The sequence below is a fragment of the Accipiter gentilis genome, chromosome 5 (genome assembly GCF_929443795.1).
Source record: "Accipiter gentilis chromosome 5, bAccGen1.1, whole genome shotgun sequence".
NCBI classification, from domain to species: domain Eukaryota; kingdom Metazoa; phylum Chordata; class Aves; order Accipitriformes; family Accipitridae; genus Astur; species Astur gentilis.
In genome coordinates, this window is record NC_064884.1 from 41,313,453 (window position 1) to 41,325,639 (window position 12,187).

The 12,187-nt window shown below is 51.3% G+C and overlaps 1 protein-coding gene across 5 annotated transcripts in view; it reads right to left on the bottom strand.

The window, feature by feature from the left end:
- Positions 1-775: 775 nt before the first annotated feature.
- Positions 776-12,187, bottom strand: part of GJC1 (gap junction protein gamma 1) — a 38,343-nt gene continuing 26,931 nt past the window's right edge. For 3 of the 5 annotated variants that reach the window (XR_007505946.1, XR_007505943.1, XR_007505942.1), the window contains exons 2-4: positions 5,025-6,870; positions 1,940-4,845; positions 776-1,241 (exon numbers count right to left, since the gene is read on the bottom strand). The gene's annotated coding sequence lies outside the window, so the exon portion shown is untranslated. The other 2 variants (XR_007505944.1, XR_007505945.1) reach the window with 2 other exon arrangements.

The following is a 12,187-nucleotide window of genomic DNA, read 5'->3' on the forward strand; positions in this document are numbered from 1 at the left end:
AGCTGCTGGGGTGTCCCCCATCCCCATGGCAGGTGGGTGGGATGTGTCACCCCATCCCCATGGCACATGTCACCCTGCATGGGGTGGCTCCGTAGGGCCACCCAACCCACAGCACCATGGAGCACCGGGGGCCCACACTGGTCCCTTCAACCACTGGTGACAGCACTGGGGGGGACATTCCTGGTGATTTTCAGCAGGGGAACAATGGGGGATGACACACCATGCCCATGGTGGTGTGGGAGTGTCCCCTCTGTGCCCTCCCTTGCCTAACGTCCCTGCTCGCCACCAGGCCCCTTTGCCACAGAGGCAGAGGGTGTCCCCAAGCTCAGCCACGGCCAAGGTGTGTGGTGGTCCCCAGCATCGTGTGACAGCCCAGCTGGGCGCCCACGGGTGCCTTGGCTCTGGTGGCACCAGACAAGGGACAGGACACCTCCGTGCCAGGGTGTTGGGAGGTGACAGCAGGACAGGGGGTGGCTGGACATCCCCAGGCTTGGCTTCAGTGGTGGCTCCTCACGTGATGTATCACTGATGGGCTGGGGGACATGGGGCCACCACAGGCACAGGGGTGTCTGGACCACACCCCCACACCCCCCCCATCCCCACCACTGTCACCCCAAAGTCCCCACAGCTGCCACGGCCACAGTGCCGGGGTGGTCCCCGTGGCAAGGGGACGCCCCTCTTTCAGAGCAAGAAGCCACCGTTGTCACTGGGTTTGGGGACATTAATATATATATATATAAATATTGGGGTTTTTTTCTTAATGATTTTAATGCTGTAAGGTCAAGTGGTGCCACTGCGGACATGCCAGGTAGGGCCTACGGCTGGGATGGGGGGGTGCACCCGGTGCTTCCAGAGCCAAGAGAGCAAAACACACACACACACCCCCGCCCCCCGCAAAATCCCCACCCCACCCCAGCAGGCTGAGCTGATGGGCCCCCTCCCGGCATGCGGCAGGGGACAAGCACACCGGGGCGGTGGCAAACCCCCGCCTCGCCAACTCACCGCCAGCCGCACCGCCATCCCGCACCGCCTCGCTCTGCGCTACCGCCCGTAGCCGGGATGGGGCCCTGGGTCATGGGGTGGGGGCTTCACCACCCCCCCCCCCCCCAAATGCCTGCACCTCGTCTCGCGCTCCTGCTTTGCACGTGCTGGGGAGACGCCGTCGCCGCTGCCGGAGACGCCGTTGCCGGAGATGCCGCGTGGTCCTCGCTCGGCCCTGGCTCTGGCCCTCGGGAAGCCTCCTGCAATGTCGCAGAATTTATTTACAATAAAGATTTGGAAAATGATGGGGGTTCTGCCTTCCTCCGGCGCTGGGGGGGTGGGCAGTATGGTGCTGGGGAGGTATGATCCTCCCCGTATTTCATCCATGAGGATGCTCCAGTTCCTGGTCCCCTCCACCTCATCCCACCAACATCTTCCCCATGTCCTACGCTCCACCCTGGCCTGTCCCTGAGGGTTGGGACCATCCAAGTCAGGGTTCCCATTGTATGGAGATGATGGCACATAGCAAGTGCCACCGAGCTGCCTCCCTCCAAGCTTTTGCCCGGCTGGGAACGCTGCCCCGCCGTGGGGACACGTCCGAACCCCATCCCGCTGCAGGGATGCTTAGTCCTGCACTTCTCCCAGCACAAGGACATGGTCCCGCCACACGCGCCAAGCGCTGTCCCAGCACTGGGACCTGGCCCTTGCACATCTCTGGGACACAAAAGCTGTTCCCTGTCCCATCGCAGGGACACAGGGGCAGGTTCCTGTCCCCTCCCAGGAACACCCTCAGGCTGCATTAGCTCCGTGCAGGCTCATGCCTGGCGTTGCAGTGGGGTGAGCAATCCCTGGCAGATGGGGACTCGGGGACAGGTCCCCAGCTACCAGAGGGACCCATGAGGATGGAGCACCCTCCCATGGGACCAGTCCAGGTAATGCTCAGCACAGTTGGACTGACCGGCATAGCTGGATTCCTTGGCACAGCCGGACTCCTGCTCGGCACATCGACCACGAGAGGGCTCTCCCAGTCCAGTCCATGTACGCCTGGACTGGATGGTACAGGAGATGCTCTGATGTCCTCAAGATGCTCCAGGGCCACACGGTCCCAAGCCCCAAGCTGGGAGGAGGGAATCTGAGAACAAAGGCACAGGGTGGGGAGGGGGCTGAAACACATCCCCCCCCCCCCCCCCTTTCTCCCCAGTTCGGGGTCCTTTGAGGGTAAAATCGGTGGCAGATGGGGGACACCACACAAGTGCTGCTGCCAGCCCCCCTTGGCCCTGGCAGCGGCGGGAGAGGCCCAGCATGCCCTGTCCATGGAGGGTCACTTCCCTGGGGGACCCCCTCTTCTCTGCCAGCCAGGGACAAGGGATGGGATGCAGGACAATGCACCTGCGACAACCCACCCCCGTGGGGCCAAGCCCCGACCGGTGGGGTTGGAGGTGCCCCTCACCCTGCAGAGCCCTGAAGGGACCCACTCTGGTCTCCCACTATGCGTGAAGCACAAACCCACACCTGGATTCAGCACCTTGCAGGGAGGTGCTGAGCACTGGGGCCCCCGTACACGATCTAGGGTTCCGAGGTGGTTGAGGATAAGCTGCCAGCTCTGCCCCACCTGTGGTGCTGGGGGTGCCCAGGAGCATCTTGGGGTGCTGCCAGGGTGCTCCCTGGGGTGCTGCCTCCCTTGGGGGGAGACCCAGCCCCAGGTGAGGGCCTCTCTCCTGGTTTCAAGAAGGGTCAAGCTCATCTTATTAAAGCAATCACCATCATCCACTCATTCTGTCCCCCACAGCTACGGCCTCGCAGGAGGTGGTGTGGGGTGGGGAAGAAGCTGGAGAACACTCTGGCCACAGAAGGGAGCGTGGGGCGAGCAGCCGGCTGAGCCGGGGGGTCTGCGCCAAGAGCCACCCCTCATCCTCACTGCCTCCTCAGCCGCAGTGCCCTCCCCTGCCAGGCCAAGGCTTCAGCGCCGCTCGTCCCCACGACGCCGTGAGCCCATCGCAGCGGAGACATCTTTATACCCCTTAAGGATTTTAGCTGCAGATTCCCTACCAGCCACAACTTGAGATGCATCTTGGCAAGGAGCTATTTTGGGCTGCTGTCTAGATACCAGCAGGATGAGTGAGCCAGAAATATTCCAGATGCACAGACTGTTTCTGAATCTTGAGTTATTCAGGGCTTTCAGGGTCAGGAGGGCAAAAAACATGACTTAAAGTCGGTCCAGCTCCAGTCTGCAGCCCCATAGGGTCACTCACCACCTATGCTGCTTGCTTCGGGCAGGGTCCTGCCTGCTGGCACTGCTGCCTGTGCTGGGCAGGATGGGGCTCCCGAGGATGCTGCAGTGGGGTTAGATGTGCCCAGCACAAGGGAGATGCTCCTTGGCCAACTCCCCAGGACCACAAAAACTACAAGGGGCAGCAGGGTCCAGCGCTCAGAGGTGCCTGATGCCCCAGGCTGCCGCCTCTCTCCATTGCAAACTTCTCCAGCTCCTTTCTAGCTTCCTCCATCGCATCACCCAGCTCCTCTGCCTTTTGAAGAGGAGCTGCCCCAAAACACCAGAGCACAGGCTGGCTGGATGCTGCAGTGCTCCTGCCTGTCCTCAAGCTCTTTCTCCCACTCCTCACTCACCAGTTTTATGTTAGAGACCAGTCCTTGCACTCGGCTCTGATCCACGCTCCTCATCCACTGCTGCCAGATTTTAGCCACAATTGCTAAAGGTTAACCACATCACCCAAGGGAGAAGCCACAGTCTCCCATTTCCATACTGGCTGCCGAGATGCTCCTCTGATGAAAACTGCAAGGTCAGCATCAGCTTTTCAGTTCCTCCGAGGTCACTTGCAGAGCTCTATCCCTAATCACAATGTGATACATCCAACTGTAACGCAACACACCTGAAAGGGCCAGCAGGGAGCAATCCCTTGGGCAGGCCCGGGGGATGCGTCTGTCTGAGCAGCTGTCACTTACAAGGATAAAATCAAAGACTTATTTGCCCCTCTTTTCACTGAAAACAGTAACGAGCCTCTAAGGGTGCATCCTGCCTATTTCAAAAACCTGGAATGTGCAAAAAAAAAATAGTAAATCCCTCATGATTAGTAAAACCAAAGAAATAAGAAACCAGCTCTTCCACAGCCGCCTCTGTGTCTGTGACATTACATAATGGGAAACCCTTGAACCTAAAATATCTCCGCTCCTTTGGTTGCCGAAGCTGATGATTGACCATCTGGCTGCAATTTTTCAACTATAATCTAACGAGGCAGACTTTGCTTTTAGGGTGCACACAAGGAAGAAAATCCTCAAGGACTTCCCAGGAACATGGTCGGAGCAGAGGCTGCAGCATGGGGGGCCGCCATGTGAGCAGCAGCTTGCATGAGCAGAGGGAGGCTATGACTTCTCAGCTCTTGTGCTTGTAAGAAAGTCGAGATGTTTCGGTCAGCTTTTGAGAGCAGGGGGAGGTGTCAGATGGTCAGGAGGCAATGCTGCCATGTGAAGTGAAATGGGGAAATGTCATCCTGAAGGGAGTTTTCTTTGGGAAATAAATCACAAGTGAGAGAAAGTAACACCCCAAACATGAGCTTCACAATGCAGCTGGAAGAACCAGGTCCTCATTTTCCATGCAAATAAATGAAGAACCTGAACTGAACTCCAACCACAAACCAGAACACAAGTTTTCCAGCTGGGAAACCCTCCGAAGGCTGACACAACCACACGGCACAGAAGCTGTCCGTCTGTCCCTTCCCTGTTTGAAGCACTCCGGTCATGCACCCACACCCTCGAGCAACAGGCGCTTTCTACTCCAGTGATGATACTGGAAGACAGCGTGACTTCTTTTGGCCGTGTCACCTTCTGTTCCTGGTGGGAAACTGAGGTCTGGAGAGGGAGTGAGGAGACAGAGGATGGGAAGCATTGAGCCTACTCTGGCTCTCCCCCAAAGTAAGTCCCCCAGTACACGGCATGGCCTGTGACGGAGCAGGACCAAAGCAAGTCCTTGCTGTGCCTCTCTGAGTTGAGGCTTTTATTTGGTACACAGAGATTTTAGGGAAATTCACCTTTTTGTCCCCGTGGAGAAACTCTGCAGGCAAACAGCTGAGAAACGGTCACAAGGAGTATGCACACTTCAAGTAAAAGCAGATCCCAGCTCTGTCTCGCCCGCTATGGGAATTTTGTTATCTAGGCTCCAGCTGGAAACAAGAAACAAATCAGTGCACAGAAAAGAGGTAGTTCAGGGAAAAGCGGCAAATGTCTCTGAGTCTGAGTGGCCTCAGCTCCGCACGTCTTTCTTACACAATGCTGTCAGTCCAAATGGCACTCCAGCGCGCTGATCAGAAACCAGGCGCGTCAGGGGAAGGGGAGCATCGGCGTTTCCAGCCGCCGAGGGTTTACTGAGCACAACACATCTGCAGCAGAGGCAACTCGAGCTTTGGGTGGACTGGGAGGAGCTGAGCAGGCTGAGCTGAAATGCATTAGACCAAACGGTCACAGGAATTTTGGTAAATGCTTGTCGCAGCTCCGCAAACACAACAGGTCATGGTGACCGCACGCCCCTCACAGGCTTCTTCCTGCTAGTTGTGCTACTGAGCTCTTTTGGGGTAATAAACACAACCAGCATTACACGATGCTTGAAGCATTTTGCATGGGAAAGCTGGGTATCATTCTGCTTTTAGGTAAACACAAAGATATCAAAGCTGAAACCTTCTGCTGACCAATTTGAGACACCACTGACCCAATTTCTAATGGCAATGAGGAGCCCTCAGCAGCAGAGACTAAGGATGTGAGCAAAAAAACCAGACTTTCCATGCCTGCACACAAACCAGACACATGCCAAATCCAAAAATCACTTTTAAAAATTCTTTTGAGGGTTAACGAGTAGGTGGAGGGAGCTCCCACAGGCAGCTGGCCCTGGTCCGAACACGGGCGCACTAAGGCTGCTTCAGTACCCCCCCTACTTTGCAATAGCACCAAACCCTCAAAGTCAGGGGAAAAAAGAAAAGAGGAGGTGAGCCTCGAAGGTCAGCTTAGCAATTGGAGCGACAGGTGAGAGCAACCCCATGGCACCGGAGGCAACAGCCAAAGTCCAGATGGGAATAAGACGGAGCCGCTCAGAGCCAGGGGTTGCTGCTGGACACACAGACACCGGCAGCGACGGGACAGCTTGTGTGTCAAAGCGCGGCCGCATCAGTAACTGCTTGCTTGCGAGAGAGGCCCGTGGGCTGGAGGCGTGTGAACAGATCCAGCCGACAACGGGAAGGGAAGGTTTTTTTGCTAGCCCAGAAGACAGCCAGTGGCCTGAAAACGTGACTGAAGGCTTTGGTGTGCTTTAACTTTGGCTACACAGCCGCCAGCTCTTAGAGGGGGGGAGGGTGCAAATATCCTGCAGAAAATGGGGGAAACCCAATTCCTTGAGTCTGTTACGACTAGACTGTACAAAACATTTTCCAAACGCCCTTTAAGAAGCAATCTCCTGCTGGCCAGGATGCTGACTGCACTGCCTTGTAGGTCTTTTCCAGCTCAAAGACTGTGTCATTCCAGGCGTGGGCCAGCCTTGCCACCGCTTTTTATTAGCAGTCCCCTGAACGCTTGAGTTCACATTTCTGCCGCCAGTAAGCTTTAACCCACAAGCAGCCAAGGCAGAGACAGGCATGACTCAAAAATGACGCCCGATTGCTTCTGGGATTGCGCGTGCAAGATAGGTGCAGCCTGTTTTACAGCTCAGCAGTTCAAATCCAGGTCAGCAGAATTTAATTGAGAATCCCCAGTGGGCCCATTTCACCTTGTCAGCGCAGTCAGAGCAGAGATAGATGGCAGCCGCTGAACTCTCTGTTCCACACTCGCCGGCCGTCACCTGCCTCTGCACAGGGCACAGCACACCGGGACCCGCATCTCGTTGACCCCTGCCTGTAATTGCAAGTGAGATGTTAAGCCCTCATTACCTTATGTTAAAATGCAGGAGCTAGGGATCAGAGATTGTTGAGTTAAATTGGCATCTGACAAAGAAAAGGCTCCATTTTCCTATTTTCCTGAGCTTTTCTTCCTAGTCCTTCTCAAGAATTTAAATTCTTAACTACAAAAGAGCAATTTATTAAATTAGCTTTGAAGTCTCTCAAGATTTCAGCTCTCCTCTCCGGGATATCTGCAGTACTGTGGCACTTGGGGTCAGAGCAGTTTATGTAACTATGTCCTTACCCCTACACTGGCTACTATAATTTTTCTGGGATCTCCTTTCTTAACAAGGATCTTCTCTTTCCTTACTGGACAACAAAATATGCATACAAATGTGAAATGTATAAAACCCTAGCATTGCAGAGGATCATAGCTTGCTTTTTTTGTCAAAAAAACAACCAGGTCATTATGTAACACTGCTGCTCCAACCAGCTAGTCAGCAAGAAAAGGCAATAGGTGCTAAGAAACCCGATTCTGGAGCCACCAATTAAACCAAGAATTTCATTTCACGGCCTGGTGGCAAGCTCGTCCTGAGCTCATCCCCTCCCTTGATGGTCCAGCAATGAACTGCTCTCCCTCCCCCAGTATAAAGGGAAGAAATATTCAAGGACAGTGTGATCTAATAGCCATACTGACAAAGGAAACTTCAGGGCAGCTTGAGTTTTCTTGGAAATACCACACTCTACATGAACCAAGGTGTAAAGCTTTCCTGCTTGCCCTTTGTCTAGCTACTTACTTCTAACATTTAGGACAAGGTGGCTATTTTTATACCTACAGAGCACTGTGGTCCCCAGCTTGCCCTGCAGCATCTAGGTGCTATTGCAATGCATGTAGCAGCAAGTACTTCCCTCGCTGGGACTGCCAGACGCTGTACAACATCAAACCATGCCACGTGGATCACACTCACACTCTGCACAGAGGCAAAACATCTATCTACACCTCACTCCTTGCGTTTCATTGAATAAACTCATTTTCTATTTGATACAATTGCATCTCTTTTTTTAATTCAGAAGTTTCTTACTGCTGCAAAGCTCCTGGCCATTGTACCCCAATGTGCCATCCCCCGGCAGGCTGCAGGTGCTGCTATGTGACCTGGCAGCTGCCCAGCCACACTACAAAAGTCCTCACTAATACATATTCTTACCCATTTTCAACAGAAGCACTTCTTGCCGCTACCTTTTTATGCGACTGGAAATGTCCTGAACTTCTCTTTAATTTGCTTGAAGTCAACAAGCATCTACAGCAGAGCTGAAGAGGGATGTTAATGAATGGGGCAAATGCTCACATTTCCATGCTGAAAAGCAGTTTTGCTTTCAGAGGGGGAATACTGCGCACCCAGGTCACATGAGGTCCATAGTACTGGTAACACCAGCTCCTGTCTCCAAACTTTCACTGTCTTTACATAACACCTCTCGGTGCCGTGCTACCTGCAAATTCCATTTGTACATTTGATATTTGTGGGAGAAAAAAAATATCAATGAAAATATCAAAAAATCAGAAATTTAGACCAAGATATCAAAATATCTTGGTTTGAAGACCAAAAGCACAGTTCCTTCAGCTCTCCAGACTGGTGATTCCCTACTCTCCCTCCTGTGCTCCCATCACCTATGACTCTGCTTTTGTGCACTTTACTTGGCTTTTGAGAATAACCCATCTTATCTGGCCAAACAATTTCTTATGCGGAATCACAACAAGGCAGTGACTAATGTCCAGAACATTCACATTTATCATTTTTCTTCTCTGAATCATGTATCTCATCACAAAATTTACCAGATTGATCCAGCCAGCCTTCATTTTCAGAGATCCTTGCTGCACATTTCCATGTCTCTCTTTCCACCTCATTTTAAGAGCATTTACAGTGGCATGTGTTGATATGAGCTGTTATCTATTTTCTCATGGAGAATACGGAAAATATACTCCCAGGGAACCTATGTCTTCATCTCTCACACTGAGCGCGTTCCAGCTACAAGCCTGTAGAAATTCAGCATGCAGCTGATGTAATCAAACTGACTTTTCAACAGCTCCCTCAAAGACCTTTTGAAATGTTAACAAGTTTATTGCCAAATACGGTTGACTAATCAGCCACATTTTCTGATTCATGCTTTACATGTCAGATAAAGGGCTCTGTCTGGGCTGGAGGGTCACTCTCAGCTCAATGGAAACCAGCTCCTTCCAAAGGGCTGGACCTCTTACGGAGGACGTAGAGTCTATAAAATGTCCAACGTACCTGTGAACAGACCACCAGCCTTCAATCAGCACTGGAACCAATTAATGAAATGTGGTGCTTTGCTGAGCCAGCTCCAGGAAAGTTGATTCCTGTCCCAGTGCTCCTTGTCCTCCTCCAGGCAGGTACTCTGGATGAAGCTGACCCGAGCAGCGGGTACGGTGCTTTCAGGGTGTCTCTTCTATCCATTAAAAACCACAGACAACCCACAAACTTCGTAACTTCATATTTTTGCAGCATCTTTCACCACTACGCACCAGTGGGACTTACTGTGGTGTCTGGTGTAATTCCAATTAATACAAACACTCAAAGAATATAACGCAAACAAGCAAAGGAGCTCTACAATGCATTAAGTCTTCATTTTTTTGTATATGACTTAAGAATATATGCAGCAACAAATCACTCAACACTGTAATATTAGCTTCAGAGGAAAAAATGAAATATTGCGATCAGCAATATAAAGTGAGAGAGCAAGTTTTGTTTCAGAGCTTGGAGTCATCACATTCAGGTATCATAGGTCAAATCTCCTCACCTTCTTCCCTGCAGAAAAAGTCAGGGGGAATAAGAGCCAAAGATGATGAGATAGCTCCAAAACTACTGATGCGCATGTACATACTGACACCTGCTAATATCAATGTGTTACCAAAAACATTTTCCGAACAGAATGGGCTTTTAAAAAAGTTTTCTGATAGTGGATTTTCAGGTGATTTCAAGTTTATGGAAAAAGATATAAAAAGCCTGGCAAACATTCATAAATGGGATTATTGATTTTCTAGGGTAAGAAATACTCACAGGGGAAAAAATACCTCACTTAAGTCACAATATGTCTTTAAACAAGGGCAAGATGAAAGCTGAGAAGTTGGCATGATGCTTTCCAATACTCACAACAACACTAAAATATATCACCACTTGTTTGCTGACTTAAGAAATTTCATTCATCGCCAGAGATTGCCTAACTTCCATCTGAATACCGAGACTAATCTCCTGGTAAAGCCTGTTACAGACGATGCAGAGGTCTGCATCACCCTAAGCCATACTTGGGCTCAAGCACACGCCGTGGCCATCTCTAAGGAGGAAGAAGGTGAGCAGCTCGTGCTTCTGCTCGGACAGACTTCATTTCCACACATCGGAAATCCAGGCCACAAGGCAGCAGAAGTCACAGCCCTGAACAAGGGTCATGTGTAAAACTCCTGGGGCATGACGCTGCATTTGGATGCAGCCGCAGGGGCCTCAATTCTGCTCCTGGGGAAGCTGCAGGCTCGGGTCCACAAACAGGCGACATGTCCTTTGTCAAAGAGTAACCAGAATATCCCATTCAATAAAAAAAAAATAAAAAGGAAGAGGACAGCAAAACCTGAACTGTATAGAAACTAGTCCATAGCACCAATGAACATCAATCACATGCCTTTAAAACCCCCTTCTAAGGCATTTTTCCCCAGCTATCAACACGGAATTTACACGACAACGATAATGTCATGCTGTAGAAAACAAAATGTCATTATCCAAGCAATGATGAACTGATATTTGAAGTCTCCTCTGATACACAGAAAATGAATGGCAAGCCCTGAAGTAGTGGAAGCCCCCGAGCTCCTTCCGATGCTGCTGTAGAAAGGTGGGTTACATCTAGTTACACCGTTAACAGCAAACCATAATTTAACTCGCGCAAAGAGATCTGTCTTTCAGGAACTGTTTCACAGTAACTGCACAATGTGCAAAGCATAGCATATCTGATACACAGGAATTAGGCATACCATAAACGCCCCAAGAGCAACCATGCGCATCTCAATGAAGAGCTCATTCTGAAAGTACCCTCGTAGCTGGGAAGTTATGTGCCCAGTATCAAGAATTCTTGATTTATTAACGAAGCTACAAGAAGAACAGTGTAGTCACTACAAAACTGTGGCTAAACTATAGGCAGGAACACTTAATGCTAACAACATTAAACCACTAACCTATGCTTCTTCCAACAGGAAATTTAATCCACAGAGAGGATCTAATTTATATTTGCAATACCCGGTATGAAATAAATCGCGTTATCCTCCCTTTATAGCAGAGGAAAACGAGGTGGAGCTGTCAGCTGGGCTGCCCAGCAACACAAAGGATCAGCTGGGATCACGTCTGGGATCAGGCGCGTGGTGCTGTCGGAGAGGCCCTCGAGCACCCAAGGCATCCGCGCAGGGCTGGCAGATGTGACACAGGACCCCTGGGAGACGCACCCTCTCGGAGCAGCAGCTGGAGGCCACGCAAAACACCCAGGGGCATCTCCAACAGCACTGTGCATCTGCACAGAGGAACTGAAGCAAGCCTGGGGTGACTGCATACAATCCCAGCTTTGACCTCGGGGTTTTCTGCTCCCGGCCTGTTTCTGAGCACAAGATCAAACACAGCCATCACATGATGGCTTCTATTAGACGAGTTCCCAAGAAACGTATCACAAGCAAAGAGCGCTGCAACCGTACCCTCCTTTTTCAGTTATGGTTAAACGCCTGAAGCATTTCAGAATGTCTTGCTGCAAATTCGTTGTTAAATGAAGGCTTCTACACTTTAAAACACTTAAGCACATGCTTAGCTGGATGCCTGTAGCTGGCTGCATTGACTCATACAGAGATAATCACATGCTTAAAGATAACGGCGAGGTTAAGTGTCCTTCTGGAGCAGCAGGGGCGACGCAGCAGGAGCCCAGGCCCTGCTGTACCTCCTCGGTTATCCGTGCACTTGAACCCCCGCCGCACGGCTCAAGCCGGCATTACCCTGCCTGGGCATGGAGGTGGCAGCTGCGTCTGGGCTGTTCCCTGCTCCGCGGGCATTTCCCAGTCTGTGGAGACTACGGGATGCTCAGGTAACCTGATGGTTTCAAAAACATGCACAATTATCACTGCTGGATCCTGCCTCGGTCACCATCACCGATTTCTGCCATTACAGTCCTCGCTGAGGCTGGGGACACAATGTGCTCTGGAAGCAAGCGCAGCGCTGTCCTCATCTATATTGCTGCTTTTTTCTTTAACTCTGAACAAACAGTTTTTTATTCCAAGCCTGCACCACCAAATC